Source organism: Copidosoma floridanum, unplaced genomic scaffold (assembly GCF_036245765.1).
Source record: "Copidosoma floridanum isolate Cflo_tuat_1 unplaced genomic scaffold, Cflo_Japanese_pri ptg000020l, whole genome shotgun sequence".
In the NCBI taxonomy this organism is placed as follows: Eukaryota; Metazoa; Arthropoda; class Insecta; order Hymenoptera; family Encyrtidae; genus Copidosoma; species Copidosoma floridanum.
In genome coordinates, this window is record NW_028321897.1 from 15891874 (window position 1) to 15913378 (window position 21505).

The 21505-nt window shown below is 29.8% G+C and overlaps 1 protein-coding gene across 1 annotated transcript in view; it reads right to left on the reverse strand.

The window, feature by feature from the left end:
* The window catches only part of LOC106636872 (uncharacterized), a 204740-nt gene that overhangs the window by 55985 nt on the left and 127250 nt on the right, over window positions 1-21505 (reverse strand). The gene's annotated exons all lie outside the window — the stretch shown is intronic.

The following is a 21505-nucleotide window of genomic DNA, read 5'->3' on the forward strand; positions in this document are numbered from 1 at the left end:
GGAGCGTATCTGGGTTGAAGGACTGTTTTTGTGTCATTCTTAGCTGGTGAATCGTCAATTTGGCTTGTCGACCCACTTCGCTTGTCATTTGACTACCCCACTTCATCTCTTACAGATACACGTCCTCTCTGCCCCCCCCCCAAAATAGTCATTTTTTCCTATACCAGAATCTCCTGTTGTGGCACTAGGCATTCTTCTCCTGTTTCCCACAAACTATGAGTAAGTCTTATGTGTTTGTACTGCATATTTCACTTGAACTATTTGTACGCTGTGGCATATGTTTATTGAGTGGCTTGACGTACAATCTTAACAGTGACATCTGGTTCTGTAGATTTTTTTTTGAACTTGTTGCTGGACTTAATTTTTGATGGTGTTTTAGTCCTCATTTAAATTCTCTACTTCTTCCCGTTTACTAGTTGTATTCAATTAGAACATAGCGCGCCATCTATTTCTGCCAGGTATTTGCAGTAGAGTTGGGCAAGGCAGTTCTAATCTACCTTATGCGTACAATTGCTCTTCTAGATGCGACGATCTATTCATTCAATTGTTATAGTAACGCCCAGTGAAATATCTTACGAGTCTATTTCTTATTTTTGCACCAGGTTCCAGGTACACCAGATAAAGGTTTTTTAGATATTCCCTCACTTATTTTTCTGATAATGCCTCCACTGTCTGGTTAATTCCCTGCCCACCTGTGATTTGGTCTAAGGATATCCATTTATTTCCTTACTCAAAACTTGTATTTAAACTTTAGTCTAAATCACTTTTATTAAATCTCATTATAATTGACCAAGTATACTCTAGAGGCAGAATATATGAAACGAATGTAAGCAGAGAGAAGAAAGGAAACTAAACTATTAAAGATTAGATTAGATGGAGATTAAATTTATTTATTTAACAGACTGAGGCTAACGTGTATAATTATTACTTTTGTTTACTAAGGGACTTTTTATCGTACTGTTATTCGGGCTGCTTCCACAACTGTTACCAGCGTCGATCGAAGCGGGGAACCTGGGTAACCGTGTAAGGTGCGCGTGCGTGCGTCTGTGTGTGTGGCACTAGGTCTTGACTTGACAATGTCACAGTAACTTGGCAGGCAACAGTCTGCTCAGGCCACGCTACGCTGCTCCGGTGCTAAGTGGCCCATCACACAGTATCAACTGACGTAGCCTTACACAGTGGTAATTAGTACTAGAATTGCTTCCAAAAAACCCACAGCTGTCGTTTTCAGATCCATCACTAGACATCGCTCATACACACACATCCGGAATACTGGTAGGAAGTACGAGAGAAGAGTCAGGCCAAGCTCTATAGGTGTTCTTGACGCTGTGGCCTCCTAGCTTTACACAGACATTCTGTACACTACAGAAAGCCACACGCAGAAAAGAGAGAGCAAGCTAGAAGACTCTCGCAATTTATTGTCGGTTTCAAAGGTTCTGTGACGTGTTTGTGTACTTTTGATTTGCCACATCACAACTTTTTAAAAATCTATTACAGGAATACACAGAAGTAACATATTTAATAAACAATCACGATTCTTCATAGAAGGTATTTTATCAATTCTTCTGGATAAGATAACGATAGAAGAGAACAGTCCGTGTAAGGTTCTAATCTAATTATTAAGAATGTGTTGCACGAATATACAAAAGTAAAATCTCTGATAAGTCTTCACTATTTCTCAAACAAGCATGCAATCAATTCTTGCATATAAGATGTTGACATGTAAAATCCATCGAAGCAAGTTTCTAGTCTACTTATCAACAATCTGTTACAGGGGTATACGAAAGTAAAATCATTGATAAACTATCACGATCCCTATTACAAGGTATGCAAACAATTTTTTTATATAAGATATGGACAGATAAAAAATTTTTGGGTAAGGTTCTAGTCTAGTGATCAAAAATTTGCTACAGAAATAAATAAAATTTAAACTAATGATCAATTATCACGATTTTTTCTACGAGGTATGAGCTTTTATGGCTTTTATATATATCAGATATCAACAGATAGGAGCTGTAAAAACAGGTTCTGGTCTTGTAAATAAAAATTTTATACAGATACACACGAGAGTAACATTACTGGTGAGTATTAAAAAATCTTTTTATTAGGTATGTCATCTATTTTTCCTTATAAGATATTGTTAAATAAGAACTCTTGAGGCTAGGTTTTAGTATTCTTATCAAAAATCTTGTACCGTAGTGTACGTAAGGTAAATCACTAATAAATTAATACTATTTTCTCACAAAGTGTGTTATCAACTGTTTTGTACTATATATCAATACATAAGAAGCGTCAGAGCAAAGTTCTAGTTTACTCATCCAGAATCTGTTACAGGGATGTACCAAAGTGAAATCAGTGATTAATTATCACGATACCTCCAACGAGTATGCGTAAAATTTTTTGGTATCATATATCGACAGAAAATAACTCTTAGGGTTAGGTTTTAGTTAAGTAATCAAAAGTATGTTACGGGGATATGTTTAAGTTAGATCATCGATAAAACATTACAAATTTTCTTAACGTATGCAATTACTTTTTCCGTATAAGATATTGAAAAATATGAACCATCGAAGTAAGGTTCTTGTCTACATATTGACAATTTGTTACAGGGATATACAAAAGGTAAATCACTGATAAGTATTGATGATTGGTCTAACAAGGAGTGCGACCTATTTGTCAGTATAAGATAGCGGCAGATAAAAAGTGTCTTGGCAAGAGTCTTGTTAAATTTTTAGGAATCTATTACAGTGGCATACGAAAACTTGATAACTTATGGAGTAGTACTACGATTCCTCTAACAAGCTATGCGATTAATTATTTCATAAGAAGTATCGACGTATAGAGACCTTCAGAATAGTGTACTAGTTTACTGATCGAGAATTTTTAACAGGGATACATGAAAATGAAATTACCGATTATTATGCGAAATTCCTTTTACAAGGTATGTGATTTTTTTTTTACATAAAGTATTAAAAAATAAGAACTGTTGGGGCATAGTTCTAGCCTACCTATCAAAAATGTATTGACTGAAATAAACAAAAGTTAAATTAATTATACCTTATCAAAATTCTTTTTACAAGATATGCAATCAGCTCTTTCGTATTAGATAATGACAGATAAGAACCGTCATAGCAAAGTTCTAATCTACTGATCGTGAATTTGTGACAGGGATATACGAAAGTAAAATACGAAACTAAAAAGTATTCACGATTTCTCTAGTAAAGTATGGGAATAATTCTTCTGTATAAGATATCGACAGATAGAAACCGTTGAAGTACGGTTCAAGTCTTATGATAGTTTTAAATTATAAGACATCGACAGATTAGTAGCGTCAGGGCAAGGGTGTTTACTAGTCAAAAACCTGTTACAGCTATATATGAGAATAAGATTATTATTAAAGTAACACAGTTCCACTTACAAGGTATGCATTCAGTTTTTTTATATAAGGTATTAACAGTTAAGAAGTGTTGAGACAAAGTTCTAAGTGGCTTATCAAAATTCTGTTACAAAAAAATACGAAAGTAAAATCACTGATATGTGTTAACGATTCTTTTCATAAGGTATGCGATAAATTTTTCCGTATAAAAAACCGGCAGTTGAGAATCGTTGGAAAAAGGTTCTTGTTTACTCAAAGAGAGTCTGTTACAGGCATATTCAAAAGTAAAACTCCTAATAAGTATGTAAGATTCCTTTTACAAGGTATACGATCAATTTTTTTGTATAACATATCAACAGATTAGAACCATTGGGGCAAGGTTCTAGTCTCCTAATCAAGAATTGATTACAGGGATGTACAAAAGTAGAATCTCTAATAGATTATTACAATTTTTCTAACAAGGTATGCAATCGACTCATTCGTATAAGATATTGACAGATAAGAAGCGTCAAATCATGGTTTTAGTCTACTGATCGCAAATTTGATACAGGGATGTACGAAAGTAAAGAAACTTAAAAGTATTTTCAATTTTTCTTACAACGTATGCGATTAATCATTTTGTATCAGATGTGGACAGTTTAAAACCGTCTAGGCAACATTCTTGTCTAATTATTAAAAATCTGTAACAGGAATATACAAAAGTATATTCACTTATAACTAATAACAATTTCTTAAAAAATGTATGCCAATAACTCTTTTGTATTAAATATTGACGGATGAGAACAGTCGGGGCAAAGTTTTAGTCTACTAATCGAGAAATTAAAAGAGAAATACACATAAGTAAAATCTGTAATAAGTATTGACTATTTCTCTTACAAGCTATGCGATCAGTTTTCTCGTATGAGATATCTATACATATGAACTGTCAGAGAAAGATTCTAGTTTACTACGGAAGAATCTGTTACAGGCATATACGAAAGGTAAATAAATAAGTCATTTTAACGTTTATTCTTGGAAGCCATGCGATTAACTCTAAGGTATTAGATATCAATAGGTACGAATCGTCGAGCCAAGTCTCTAGTATATTTATTGAGAATTTGTTAGAGGGATTAAAGAAAGTAAGATCATTAATCAGTATTCACAATTTATCTTACAACGTATGCTTTTAATTCTTACGTATAAGATACCGATACCTAAGAACGATCGTGACAAGGTTTTTGTCTTTTAATCAAGATTCTGTTACAGAATTATACAGAAGTCAAATCAATGATGAATTATTAAAATTTCTTTTACAAGGTATGCAATCAATTCTTCCGTATGACATTTAAAGAGATAAAAATTTGTGGTGTAAGATTTTAGCTTAGTAATCGAAATTGCGTTTTACAAATATATAAAAGTTAAATGAATGATAGATTATAACAAACTTCTTACAAGGTATGCGATCAATTTTTGCGTATTTGATATTGACAAATAAAAGCCCTTAGGGTGCGGTTCTAGTTTACTAATCAAGCATTTGTTTGAGAGATATATGTTAGAGAAGTCACTGATAAATTATCACTATTTCCCTTGAAAGGTATGGGATCAATCTTTTTCTATCAGATATTAGGAGGTAAGAGCCGTTGCAAATAGTTCTAGTCTACATATTGAGAATTGGTTACAGAAAAATTAAAAAAAATCATTTAACTGACTTATTTTGTTAATAAATATACTTAAGACTTAAAAAATTTTAAGATTTATCTGACATAAGGTTTAATAATAATATGATGAGCAAAGACAAATATTAATATAAATATGAATATTTTATTTTTAATCTTTATGTAAAAAGAATGAAGACTAAAATATTATTAAATTATAAATTATTAAATGAAAATATGTCAATAAATAAGTATAAATAATTTTTCTTAAAATAATATATTACGTAAAGAAATGATTTAAAAAAAATTTGTTAATTAATAAATATTATGTCGAAATAAAAATTTATAATTAAATAACTGTAAGTAAATCTAGTAAAACGCAGATTTATTGCTAAAGATACAAATATTCACAGTAAAGAAATCGAATGTAGATTGGAAAGTTCTCATTTTTTGTTCCAAAAGTAAAATAAGATATATATATATACAAACATTTTCATATTCTCAGTGATATAATTAAAAACTATATAAAGGCAATTCACATTTTTCAATTTTAAAATATCGACATTAAAATTAAAAATACTTTAATTATTAAAGAAAATAAATTGATTACTTGTAATGTACCATGTACCTGTTGGGACTTAAAAACAAATTCAATTTAAACATTTTGTAAATTTTTATATATCATCTATATATTTGGGTTAAACCTATTATTCGTTATTTTTAACATCAAAAATATCAATATGCTTAAAAAACAAAAATTTTAATTAGTTATAAATAATGATAAGAATAACAATACATAAAAATTAAAACATAAAATAAAACAACAATTTATAGAGCTTCTATGTTTATTTAAATAAATGTATCAATTTATAAGATTAAATATTGTAATTTTAATTATATAAGTATTTAAATAAATAAAAATGAATGAAAAAAATTTTTTTTTAATTGGAAAAAAAACTGCGGGTATAAAAAAACAACAACAATATCTAAATATATGATAAAAAAGTCTAAGTTATCAATTATTCGAATAATATTACATATTTAACTATAAATAAGTAAGCTTATAAAACAATTTTTATGAAAATGCAGGTAAATTATTGTTTATACTTTTATTGGAATTGAAATTTAAACTAATATTGTAGCTAAGATAAGCTAACAATTTGTCAATTTATTTATTTAATTTTTTTTAATGCTTATTACATGAAATTGTATATTACATTTTAGCTTTCGAAATCGAAGAAAATAATTTCTCTCATTTTATATGTATAAGATGTTTTAGTGTTTAGGATTATAAAGTCATTATATAAATATAACGTTGCTTATAACTTTTAAATACAAATTATCTCTGTAATAATTTAGTTAAACATGCAATTTTTTATCCATATAAATTTTAAAAAAATTATGCAAAGGAGAAAATTTATCGATATAATTAAGTCGAATTTTAAGTTTTATATCTACTATTCATTCATTTACTAAATTAAGTATATAGCTTCTTCAATTAATGATATGTACAAGCCTTATAATAATAAAAAAAGAATAAGTTGAAAGAGTTAAATAATAATACGTTACGAAATTATTTCGAAAAACGGTGAAATGACTGCAATTTGAGTATAAAAAATTAGAAACAAAAAAACGTCCTTTAATAAATTGTAAAGAATAAGGTAATAGATTTTTTAAAATTATGTCGAATTAAAATTTTAACTTTTAATACAAATAGTTATAAAAACATTTTTATTTTTAATTTTTGTTATAACAGTTTTGCCATAAAAGTTCTTTTTAAAATCTTAAGCTTTCTATTAAAAAATTAAATATACTCAAGTACATTATGTTAACAAATCTTATAAGATGTAAAATAAATTCAAATTTACAAAAATTATCAAACTACATCAACGAAATTTCCATGTCAAGCTGATGCCTCAAATCCAAAATGATAGATATTTGTAAACTGTTTATATTTAATTGAAAAAAATTATTTGTCAAAAAAATTTTTCCGGTTTATATACAAAGTCTATGAAATCTTGTAGATGTAAACAATCTTAAATCATACACTGAACTTTTTAAAGTAAGAAAAGCTAAAGCTAATATTTATTATTTCAGTTAAAATACAGAAAAAAATTATTCCTAAAAAAAGTAATAATAAGACTTAGTTTTTTAGTTTGAAATTTATCTTAATTAATAAATAATAACGTCATGGGATTTGAATTTCTTATGATAGAAGAATTAAAGATTCTAATAAAAAAATATTTTCAGAAATAATAAATAAAATTATTACTAGTTTTAAGCCTCTTGAAACCTTAAATGGATATAAACCATGATGTAATTTGTTTCAAATCACATCTAATTATTATTGGTAGAAAATAAAAGTTGATAAAATTAATGATAAGAAAATTCATTTAGTTTTATAAGATAGAATTATTTTATGTATCTTATTTATAGATAAAAAATTCTATATTATTTAAAGATAGGTCAAGGTCTTGAACTAACTAAAAGAAACAATTAAAATGATAACTTTTTTTGTAACACACAAAACGAATAAATATATGATTAGTATTTTTTATTTAACCAAATAATATACATCATACTCATAGTCTTACTAATAAAGATAATCTTGTATGTAAACGTGTTTATCTAGTTTAAATGTAAAGAAATATTGCTATAAGGTAATTTAATAAGATTGTTCAAAAAAAAGTCTCACTAAATTTATCAAGTTTATAAAATTTAAGTTTTCTATTAATAATTTTCTAATTTTTTAATTTAAGATTCCAATGAATTTATTAAAAATTTTTCTTATTTATTAAGTAATAAGTCAACAAATTATTGGAACACATACAAAATTCAGATATTTATAAATTTATTTATTGATTAATTTATTGAAGACAAAGAATTAACGATTAAAAGTTGGTAATTTGGTGAGGAGGTGCTTTGCAAGAATAACTAACACTTATTATCTACGGACCTTTATTTAAGATATAGTACTCACATGCAGGGTAGCGCGTGTGCTTCCTTCGAAGGTTCGTCGTGCACTCACCTGATAGACTTTCTTCTCGCTCGCACATCCCTTCTCTTTGCTCTAGGGCCCCTTGTTACGAGATTTAAGAAGAGGGAACGTAGAGTCTCACCTACACTTTCGTGTTTGCTGTGACACTAGCGCAAAATTCTTTGCACTAGTGCTGACTGCCACGTATTCGTATGTTGGCTGTAGGTATGCCACGATGTTCATTGTATTAAGCCCTTCCTGTTTTACTGGTAATGTTGATATTCCAAGAAGATCACGATCCTCCTTTGTTACCAGGGGTATTTTCTATATAGCATATGATTTTACCATTGAATGCTACGGTCGCTATATCCGACGTTTCTCTAATATCTTTCCCTGTTGTTGCACTTCTCTTCTAGGAATTTGAGATTGGCCTTAGATGTTTTGCTAAGATTTTGGCCTCTAAAGTGGCTATTTATGCCTTTACTAGTAGGTGCGCCATGCTCCAACTTGTTGGATGTATTATATCCGCTGCTCTCCTGAAATTTGTTGAGAGTTCGTTGGCCATTTGTTCCAATTCTCTTATTATATTTAATACTTCACTTCTCCTGTTCATAAGTCTGCAAATACTTTTAATCCATCATTCGTTATCTTTCGCATTTTTTCTTCAAACTTCTTAATATTTTGTAGTTCTTTTTCGTAATTTTTCATTGTTACTGTTATTTGTTCCGTTAAATATTTTTTGTGTCGATCGTCGTAGTTGGTGTTGACACTATTAATTCTAATATTTTTAAGTTTTCCGCTACTGTTATTTGTCCTTAAATTACTTGCGTGGCTGCAGTTTGACTAAGAATTTTCTGGCCCTCTACTATTCTGTGTGCCTCTCGCACTTTTTCTTTTGTTTGTAGAACCTTGTGCGTGGCCAAATCTATACGCCTCATGCATTTTTTTTTTTTTTTTTTTTTAGTGTTACCGTGCACTTCCAGCTTGCTTGCGTCTGCCCCCGAAAAAACTGTCTTGATTCTTCAGTTTGTTGGCTCTAATCTAAATACCATACAATTTTACTCGGTAATGTGGCTGACTGGATTGGGCCCAGGCTTTCTACTATTATCCCTAGATTTTTCTTGATTAACTCTACCTTCCCTAGTTGCTTATGTCCCTGTGTGACCTCTACCCAAAAACAAAAACAAAAATGGATATTTTTCTTCATGATTCTTACGATCTTTGTCTGTATATCCATTTTTTGCATTTACTTATGCGCCTATGAACCTAAATTTTTTTTTTTGTTAATTGGGTTCTAGGTTATAGATTACGCAGCTGTATACGTGTCAGCAAGTCCCCCCTACAGGCTGGCCTCCTTGAAAGAGCATCGTGGTGCTCGGTGGGATGATACCTCTTGCGCCCATATATTGTGGGCAGCATGGGTCGGTAAGTACCCTTTATTTACACTGTATTTACATGGCCTCTTTATTCTTTCTAATGCAGGTTTTTTTTTTTTTTTTTTTTTTTCTTCAGCTCGGGATGTGGTTAATCGTTAACTCTTGCACCTTCTTCGGTGTTTTGGTTCCCTTGCTATAACCAGGGTGGCCTTCTGGTGAGTTGCTGCTGCCAACGTTGCACTACCCCTATCGAGGAGGGCTAGGGTCCTGTGAGGTGCGTTGCTCTTCGGGGTTTCCACTCTTCGTAATTGTGCGAGAGGAGGAGAGGGTGCCCGTCCCCAGCTTTACTGGTAAGGTGTTGTGGCTGCACTGCCACACCTTCGCAGAGGATCTCTGGCCGCTGGCTGTAGCTGCCACGGCACCATCCTGGTGATTGTGGTGGACGTCAACCTGGAGGGCACTGCTGACTACCCTCTTGAACATTGACCAGTCATCCAGGTAATTTTTTTTTGTTTATTAATTTTTTTATTTGTCTTTTCCTCCTATTCTTCCTTTCCTATTAGGTGCAACGTTCTGCCAGTGGATGTCTCATCTCCTCTACGCTGGTCGCTGCCACTACTGATTTCCAGCTTAATTACGTCGACTGTCTTCAGCGGTTGCAGACGCTGCAGCTAGGGGAAAATACCGACGGGACTTATCGAAGAGGTGGTGTGAGTTATAGGCAGTGGTAAAGAAGAAAGGGAAGGTAAGCCACTCGTAAGGTTGTTGTAAGGGCTGTGGCTCTTATTAGTGCACGATAAAAGAAAATAGTAAATAAAAAAAATTCAATTTTTTTTAATACTGTGTTTCTTACCCCTCCCTATTTTTTTTCAATATTTCTCACTCGTTCTTTTTTTTTACATTTCTAATCAAAAAACATTTTCACGGGCAGTTGACATAAATTGGATATTCTCGCATGCACACACACCCATACATATGTATCACATTTCGAGAGGAAGTCACACGCGTAACTCTTTTGGTTTTCTTTTCAAAGTTTAGAATTTTTTAGTTAACGGAGTTTTTGGTGAAAAAAAGCTTTCATTAATTTCGCTGCATATTAAAGAGAGAGAGAAAGGAGATGAGATTAAGGAAGAAATAGTTTGTCGCTTTTGATAGGCTTTTGTTATGTTCTGTAATTAAAAAATAGTACCTGGTTTCATGTCATTGTCAATTAGATATACGTTTTCCGTCCCTTTGGTGCTCCCTCCTTCTTCTTGACTGCTGGTGTGCTTGTCGATCTTATTTCATAATGCATTCGGTCCTTCCTTCGTATATAGTCTAATTTGTCTTTTACCCGCCATTGTAAATAATAATTAAAAACAATTTTGTTTGTCACTTCTGTGTCTGTTTTCGTCTTTGAACCGTTACTTGTGATATTCTTTCTTGGGCGACCTCATTTTTTCACGGTTCTTCTCCTATCGCTTAATTTTGTGCTTTTTTTCGTTTTTTTCTCGGATTCAGAGTCCCCATCTCCATCAGCTTTGCCGTCTGCTCTTATATTGTGGTTATTTTTATCTCATCCATCAAAATCTTGTTCTTTTCCTTGTACCTTCTTATCTAAATACTCTAAATCTGGGTAAGTAAGTTTTCCTTTTTTGGTGTTCCCTTGACTACGTTGCTTACGCGTCACTTGTGTCTTAAAGAAGCACGCTAAAAGTCCATCGCTATCGGCCAGTTCTTCTTCCTCCTGTTCGTCCGCTATCTGATATAGCTCTTGGCATGGCCGTTTGGGATTCACTTCCCCCTCTTTTAGTATTGGATTTCGTGATAATGCGTCTGCTGGTCCGTTGTTTACGCCTAGGTGATATTTAACTTTGAAACCATATCCTCTCAGTTTCGCTTTAAGCCTGTTAAAATGAATTTCTGATTTTTTAGATAAGTAAAAGTGCTTTAGCGGCTCGTGGTTTGTTCTCACCGTAAATTTGCGTCCGTATAAATATGGTCTGAATTGCTCTTTTGCTGATACGAATGCCAATAACTCTTTATCATATGTCGGGTAGTGAAGCTCACTTCCTTTTAGGCAGCGAGATGCGCGCTTACACGGTCTTTCTTTCCCGATCTCTCTCTGACTCAGGATCGCTTCAATCGCGCAATCTGACGCGTCTGTTGTGACGATGAAGATTTTTTCTAAGTCTTGGGCGACGAGCACTGGTCCTCTAGACAGTATTTTGATAAGAGTTTTGAATGCATATTCTTCGTTGTCACTCCGCGTAAATTTTGTGCCCTTTTTTAATAGCATAGATAGTGGTCAAGCGATCTTCGCGTAGCCTTTTATGAATTACCTATAAGATCCAGAAAATCCTACAAATTGTATTTCCTTTTTTGCGTTTATTGGACGTGGGTATTATTTGGCTGCTGCGATCTTCTTAGGATCGGTTTTTATCTGTCTGTTACCTACGATATGGCCCAACACCTTTGCTTTCTTCTTTAAAAATTGACACTTTTTGGGTTTCATTGTCAATTTTGCCTCTGTCAATCATTTCTATAATTTTGTAAATTGCTCCCCATGCTCTTCAAGATTGGTTGCACAAACCATTATGTCATCAAGATAAACTTCGATCTCATGACCTTACAAGCGTGCAAGTGCTCGTGCAATTGCTCTTAAAAATGTGTTCGGTGAGTCTTGACGCCCTATAGGCTTTCTTTTGTTTTGGTAATGTTCGTCTGGCTCTGAAAATGCTGTTTTGTGCACGTCATCTTCGTCCATTTTAATTTGAAAAAAATCCTGAATTGAGATCGACTACTTTAATGTAGCGTGCAGATGGTAGGTTTTCTAAAATATCACTTTGAAACGGTAATGAATAGCACGATCCCGCTATGATTTTGTTACGCAGACAAAAATCTGTGACGACCCTTACTCTTTCTTCGTTGTTTGGCCCTGGTTGTTCTGCTACTATTTGAGTGTTTGATCTGTACGGGGAGGTAGATGGTTTTGCTATCCCCTGCTCTAGCACTTTTTCTAGTTCTGTCTTCATTTGGTCTCTGATCAACGGTGGGTATCCATACCTCTCTGCAACTATTGGTTTATCTGTTGTCATCTTTATTTGGTGCTTGACAAGTTGCGTTGCTTTTAGAGATTATCCGTCAAGGCTAAATACGTTAAGGTTTGACTCGATTAGCTTCCCCCTAAACTTGGGACACACAAAATAAACTTGAAAAATCGAAATCGTAACAAATTTTATTTAATTGACCTGGGATTGCATCAACTTTTACCCTTAACCTTGGGACTGTCAATAAATAGATAACATCTTTTTATCTCATTAAAAATGGCAAATTTAAATTTATTAAAATAACTGGTATTATTCACATTTTATAACCGAAAATAAGGATTTTTTGATGTTTTAGATTGTGAGGAAATAAAATATTTTATCTTTAAAAAACCGAATATTTATATGATTAATATAATTAATGCCCTTAAACTTTAATAGATGTGTAAGGATTATAAATTGTATTGCTTAAGTATAAAATTATGACATGTAACAATATCAAAATTATGACATGTATGATTAAAACAAAAACTATTGTTATAATGGTTATAGGATATTTATAAAGTATAATAAAATTTTCGTTTATAAAAGAATAAGAATCTTTAATTTAAACATTTCCTATAAAAAAAACTGAGAAACAAATTTTTTGAAACTAACCTTTTTTCTAAAAAGAAGAAAACTTTTATTAATGAATTTGACATTTTCCAAGCTAATCTGCCGTATTACAATTTAAATTCACTTAGTACATTTTATAAATAAAATCAATTTATCTTGATATTTATTTAACATTAAATTAAATATTTATGATTTAAAAAATCATCTCTTTAAATTTAAGATACCAAATTAATAAGAATTTAGATAACTTATAAAATTATTTTGTCAAAGTTAGGTAACTAATCAATTAAATAGTTCTCTATTCCTCAAGTAAAACTGATTATAGGACTAGCTTTAACTTTATAATGTTTATTTTTAATCATAATAGTAATAAGTATTGTTTCTTGTATAATGTGATTTAATTTTATAAAAGGAATAAATAAAAATTATTTGGAAATAGCTTTTTAAATAAATAATAAATGAATGATTCTTAATTCTCAATTCTTTATCATTAGTAAATGACTCAATAAATTGATTAATAGGAATTCAAATTTTTTTATTTGTGCAAATAATTGATTAACTTCTTCCTCCAAGAATAAATCAATCTTTAAATAATATGCTATTTATATTTGATATAACGAATTTAAAATATTACTTATTTGAAAATTAGGTTTCATAAATTTATCAATTTCAGTTGGACTATTCCTAATAGTATTAATAAATAAGTTCACAGCCATATTCCCTTACGTTTTTACTAGGTCAAGACATTCATGTACAAGATTACCTTTATTATCAAGAACATGACCATTATTTATATTATTAAGTTAAATTAAAAATTTAAATCATGTAATTGTTCATTAAGTTCCTCAAGGGATACACAAATTTGTATACCGTCTAGAAAAGTTGTTGTGTCTTAAAAAAATAAAATTTATTTTAGAACACTAAAAGTTTCATTATCAACAAATATAATGGCTGGTTATTTACTAATAACTTCAATATCTTTAACTGGTTGTTCAATCAATTTAGTTTTAGTACTAATTTCATTAACAAGTTATTAAGACAGTCTATGATGAGACAAACATTTTTGTTTATCTTAGAATCAAGTGATTCAATAATCAAACCTCACGTTTTTTTAGTTTTAAAAGTCTTATTTACAAGACAATTAAACTATATAAAAAATACTGTTTTAAACTTTTTATGTAGTTACATGTAAATTTAATCTTATTCAATTTAAATCAATTTTTTTAACATTGATTTTATCAATTTTTATTTCTTACTAATGATGACGACACGTAATTTAAAAAAAATTACATCAAGATTCTTATACATTTAAAAATCTAAAGGAATTAAAACAAGGAATAATTTTATTGATTGTTTCTAAAAATATTTTCCGTATGAGAATCTTTAATTTAATGCTCACATTTTTTTATCCCCAAGATTAAAAATTTATAACATTTGACTATTAAAAAACATTATAATATAAAATTCTTATAAAACATCCCTCCTAACACTTCAGTTTCTTTATCTTGAGTAATTTCAATCACATGATATTATCATTCATTAATAAAGATGAATTTTAAACGAAAAAAGCTAAGACTTATTATTGCTACTTACTAAAAAGTAATTTTTTTTGTAATTTAATTAAAAAAATATACATATCAGCTTTTTATATTTTAAGATATTTAGTAAATAATTTTTTTTTGTTCAAATATACAGGATTTTATAGATTTTATGTATAAGTAGGAGCGATTCTTTAATAATCAATCTTACTCAATAATAATTAATCTTACTCAAATAAATATCAAACATCTTATTGATATCTATTATTATACATTTGTGGCAGTAGCTTGATATTGACATTTTATTGATACAGTTTCATTATTTATGTATAATTTAGCCAATTTCTAATCTTGTAAGTTTCATTAACATAAAATAATAAAGTATGTTTGATTTTAAATTAAAAAATTTAAAATTAAATGCTAATATTTTAAAATATTTTTATTTTTCGTCATAATTATATCAATTATTATTATCTTATTGGTAATTAATTTTTGTTACCTGAAAAAATATTTGTCAAGTGTTAGATAACATCGATATTAAAATGTGGATTCAACTGAGTTTCAAATAAATGATTAATTTTTTTCACAATTGTATCTAGTATTAATTATTTTTTTAGTTTTTTATACTAAAATTATACTAATGTTACCATTTCTACCTGATAATTCTTTTACGTAGTATAATTTTGCCTGAATAACTAATTTTTTTCTTTTTTTTAATAATAATCTTGGGCTTATACATAAAATAAATTTATAAAGATTCATACTAATATTACTTAACAATTGAAAATTAAATTTAAATAAGATTATAAGCAACTGTTTGCCTGTATTGTGGTCTGAAAAAATTCCGAAATTAACCAATTATTGATAAAATATATTATATTATTTAAATAATTCTTTATTCAGGCTTTTCCATAAATTTTGTGGTATCGTTATTGTTTTTTATTCCCATAATTACATTATACATGAATTAATTCATTCCCTTTAGAACTTTATTACCATAATTACATAATACAGAAATTAACTAATTATTAATTCAATATATTAGTTTATTAAAATAATCCTTCATTTAAGCTTTCCAATAAATTTTTTAGTATCTTTACCAAAAATTGTTGCGGTAAATTTTCAGCACGATTTATAGAACTAAATGTCTTACTACTAAGTTAATTAGAGGTTCTATGCAAAAAATATTTAATCAACATGGGATTTTGTGCTTTTATACAATTTTTTGCCTATAGCAAGTGCCTTACTCTAATAACCTGATAAGAAATGTAAAGGAAAAACTATTGGGTTGATATCCTGTCACAATTTATTTAGGTATGTGTAACTTAATACACTATTAAATGAGCTATTTGTATACACTTATAAGTCGTAATATGTAATATTTTCAGATTTTGAAACGATTATAGCTTTATATTTTTCTATTACAAGTTTATTTTACTCATAGTTTTCATCATAATGTTTTCTTTGAAAGTTTTGTTTATAGGTTCGAAGACGCTCTTTATAAGCAATTTAAAATTTAATTTTTTTCTTATGGATTTCGTTTTAATGTTTGTGTAAGTATTTTAAACTATTGCTTGGATAACATTGATTTTGACTTGGAAAGCTTATCTATAAAAGGACGATCATTAACGTATATGTGTGATTGACTGTAAAAATAATTATTAAATTTTTTTACAACAGATTAAGGTGTTATGTCACAAACATGATTTTGACTTTTTAAATGAATTAAAGCTTATTTATTTACCTTCAAGATTTTTACAAAATGATGTAAAAAATACGATTATTGTTTAATTGAATACAGTATTAAAAATCATTAACACAAAACAATAACTGCAATAATTATTTATTTCCTTATTAAATTAAATATGTTTTTAACAGTAAAACTTTTGTCTTTTATGTTGCCAAAATTTTCTTCAGCAAAATTTGCATTTAATATTAATCTTGCCAGAAAAGCTTATTCTTGTAAGCTTTCATTTTTTGTGTCAACCATTTTTATTTGTATCTTTTTTTTTGTTAACACATTTTTTTTCCAAACTACTATTTTTTTGTTTTTTTCTTATTAGAAATTTAAATGCTTTTACTTTCTTATAATTTTTTTGTCTAAATTGTAACAATTTTTTTAATCCTTTTTTTATTCAGACACTATTGTAGTGTTACAAGTCGTTATATCTACTGTCACAATAGCTGGATAAAACGTTTTAGAATAAAATTACTACAATTATCATTAATACTATAAGTAAAATTAGAAGTTTTTTATTTGATCGTTAAAATAATATAAATCTCTACAAATCGTTGATAACTGCTTCTGTTTTAAATGTGACTTATTATTTAGAACTTTAAATTAAGTCTCTACTCTAATTATACTGTCTCATCTTTGAAATAAAGTCTTATGGGAGATTGCCTACAAAGCTACCAGCAAATACATAATGGTAGACATGAAGAAAATGCAGTGAGTAAAAGGGTAGGCGTACATTAACAAAGGTCAAACTGCCAAGAACCTTTTAAGATCCTTGAACTTATCAAGGAGCTTCCAGTAAAAAAATTATGTATCTGCCAGTTTAACTCACTGATTTTTTCTTACAGCTTCAAATTGGCATTACGAGAACTTTGTGACAAGCTGTATAAATTTTTGCGTTGACTCAAAAGAAGTAGAAAAAAGTTAACGGTATAAAATAGAATACGGTTACAATAATTGTATATCCTTATTTATACTAAAATTTAAGTTAAAATCATGCATACACTTACAAGGCAACAACATCCGAAGAAGTGCAATATTGTCAAAAGTTTCACGATAAACAATGATTAGAATAACGTACACCTTCATTTTTTTAATAACTACTGTGTTACTGATAATTAACAAGGTTAGCTTAAATAAATTTTAAGCAAGAAAGGACCGCTCGTCCAGGAGAAGCCAGACATTAAAATTAATAAGCCTCGAAAGTAAAAAAATTATGAGTCAAAAAACGCAAGCAATATGCAAATATTGTGATAAAGGAGAGCAGCGATAAAAATATAAACATGCCTCAACCCAATCCATCACCACTACGTCATTCCCTGAGTTGTTCAGACTTCCTTAATGATGTTAACAATAAAGAAGTAGGCTTTAATAAGACTTTACTGGAATTAAAAAAAGATTTAGAAAAAGTGAATCATAACGTAAAAGTACTATCAAACCCCCCAGCACTAAATAAATACAGAGTTTGCAGAACATGGTTACAACACAAAAAAATACCATGGCCGCAATGAGAAAATTTAAACATACGGCCATTTTATAGGATAGATCTAAGGAAGGATCATCTATTTTACTATTAAGACAATTTGTCAGCTACAACAGTAACAGACAGCGTGTCTGACACTGAAACGATTGATGCCCGTTTTGAGCGAAATGACATAGATCTAGTAGCCCTAAGCAACGAAGAAAAAACAGTCAGCGACCTTATGCGAATGAATATTAAAAGAGTCGCAGAGATACGAAGGTATGTTAAGTTGCACTTTGAGCATACGATGTTAAAATTAAATATTGAAAAATGAATTATGTTATTTAAAGCCCTCATGATAACCTTAAATATAATATCAATAGGCCTCACATGCAACTTAGTGATACTTTTCAAAATTTAATAGGTCTGCTTTGTATTAAAATTTAAGGAAATTTCTGAAACCCTTGTTTTATCGTGCATTTTCACGTAACTAACCGAATTGTGTCATCAGTTAACCAAAAACATAATGTTACAAGAAATAATCACGAATCCACTATTAGAGATCATAGAGAAATAGACAACACCTACCATATGACAGTAAAGGACTACTATTGAAGGAGCTTTGGGCCAAGATGAGGCTATTTTTAAACTAAAAAACATAGCACCTGTAAAAACGAAGCAAGCTATGCTTGTTACAGGCGTTTTAAGCAGACAGGTTAAAAAATTCTCAACTGACTATCACAGACCAATTCAAAAGACCTTAACAAATATTTATGTGCATAATATAGAATTGGTAAGCAGGTGACACATTTTAGAAATGAAACGATGGACAATTTTACGCAATTATTTAAAATAAGAAACTTCAGATAACGGCATATGACTCTCCAAACAACCGTACAGTTAAGCGTATGCACCATTTTCTAACAAAATACTTGAAAGCTAACGTCAGTGAGACCCTGAAATATGACATGCAACTGTCGTCGTGTATGTTCGCTTGCAATACGCCAGAGCCTGAGAGTATAAGCTACGTACCTTAGAAAGTTATATTTGACATATACGCCAATCTCTTAACAAGCTTTGAGGACATAGACAGGCCAACGTATACAGAGTTCTTGCCACATATAACAGGGACGCTTACGCAATCACGAACATTGGCAGTAATGACTCAAACAGAAAAGAAACGATGGTTGAGGTACTACTACCACAGGACGCTGAATTTAAGTTTTTTTATGGAAGGCAAAATAATATAAGTTCTTTATTATTATAGAAGCTATCTGAATAAAAATATGATGGTTAACAGAAACAGACGTGCTAGATTGTCTGTATGTAAAATTCATATTTTCTTATTTATCTGTTATTTCACATTATGGTTTCTTTAATTAACGCCAACTATCTTGGTAGTTGAAAAAAGCTTGTATGTCAAAAGTGCTGGGTCCAAAAACAACGAAATCACATCGAGAAAGAGAAAAATTTTAAAAAGGACCCAGGGGCCACATAGACAACGATGAATTGGCTTTCCACCTTGACGTTCACTCACATACGAGAGCATGATGGATGTATATCGTGCAAGAATGGACGTAGAAATAAGCACTTTCTTTCTTGAGAACTTCCTTTTTCTCGTGGCCTCCGAATACACTGCGCAGTTTGATAATTGATTCGAAAAAACTAAAGTCATAAAAAAAAAGTTTCCAGACGATTATGTACGTGTAAAAGGAAGAGAAACAGAGAAAAAAAATTTAAGTGGGCTTGTTTTTTTATTTTCTGTTGTCCCTGCAAGAACCTAGTGAAATATAACAAAAGTAAATGATAATAACAAAAAAAAATTTGTTTTAATTATTAATAATTGAATAAAAACAAATAAAGAAAACAGTAAGACAAAAAATACATGGATGTGACATTTTTTCCGTTACACGATACCCCAATGCGTGTACCCAACAGTAAAGTGTAAGCAAAGTCTTTTTTTTTTACTCATAAGGACTTTTACTTACTAATTTATTCATAATATTATCTTCTCATCAGTAAAAAAAAAGACGAGAGAAAAAAAAAGTTTTGTCAAAAATATACGGCAGACAGCAGTACATCTAATTTTCAGAAAAACAAGTCATTGCACGAATAATCAGTTATTATACTTTACAACTCTCAATAAATTGTTATAAGCAGCAAAGATCTTTATTTAAAATAATGAAATTTTATGTCGACCATAAAAAACATAGGAAAAAAAACTATTAGGTTTTCATATGGACGAACAATGTATAAGGATATATATATGTCAACAATACAGACAAGAAAAATAGGACAGTAACAATATTGCTAATAACATTACAGTGAAATAAAGTCCTCTTTGGATCTGTAAATTTAGTAGATTTTGAAGGATACAGAATATATAATTTGAGAAAAACAATGAGTTTTTTTCAGCTTTTTTGACGTAAACTATAAAGGAACACAATAAAAGCAAGAAATGTTTATTAATAAGCTTCTCGGCTATTTTACCCTAATTACAACAAACACACATGTCCTTATTTTCCTTTCCTACCAACAAAATTAGCAGCAAAAATAATTGACGACTGAACAACTAGAAAACTTTTTTATCTTGACATTACAGAGAAAGCTATAATTGCATGATTATTCATGAGATTTAAGTTGAAGAGTGCTAAAAGGATAACGATAATTACTGGAAGTTCTAAAAGTTCGTTTGTATACTGTCATTGAAATAAAGTTAAACAAAAAAATACTTACATAATTAGCTTTACAAATAAAGACATGAGTGATTTTGCATTAATGGCAAATTATGTGTAGTTTAAATATAGTTTTTCTATAGTTTAAATGTTAAACTGACGTAAAGTTATGCTGACAAGGTTAAATTAAAAAAAAATCTTAAACCTATATTTAGACTTCTTATTAAGATAATTTACAAATATAGTCAAAACGTCATAACTATACCGATAATGAATTTGCACCTTTAAACTTCTATCGGGAAAAATAAGCTTCTTTGCCGTATCCTTGTTCATTCATTTTCAAGCGTTTTAATTGATTTTTGTCCCTTTGCTTTGAACAGTTATAACTTTTGAACAGTAGACTTTGAACAAAGCAGCTTAGCTACGCGCATAAGAAGCAGACAAATATTTTTCTTAAATTTAATAAAATTAAGTGACACAAAATACTGTATAGTTTCTTACCCCAAATCTTTGTAGTAGAATTACTTTAGATACTAGTTTTTAATCGTATTTGAGGTTTAAGAACTATAAAAAATAATTGTTTAAACCAACTTTTTTTAACAATTTTTTAAGCCATTTTGAGCCACTTGTAGCGAGATCACCCAATTTTGTACTCTTACCTTCTGTATGTATCGGTATGTATACGTATCTGTATGAAAAAAAATACTTAAAAAAACAGTACATCTGTCTCATAAATGGAGTCAAAATATTTTAAGAGCAAACGAACGCGCAGTGATGTTAGGCACAACGTCAATCTATCACTAACTGCAAATTATTGCATGAACTTAGGAAACACCTTACTAAAACAGCAAGCACAAACATTGGTAAATGTCAGTTCTACCATGGTAGAAGAAAAAGCAAACTAAAAAAAAAATTATCAGCATATATCATCTATCCTAGTAAAAAAGGACACATTTTTTAATTATATTTTTTAACAAACTGCATACAATCTCTTCGTCCACAAAGACACATAGTCTTAGGCATAAAAAAAAAGTGTTTAAAAACACCTATAAAGGTATGATCAATTTAAATCTGACAAATTATAAAAAAAG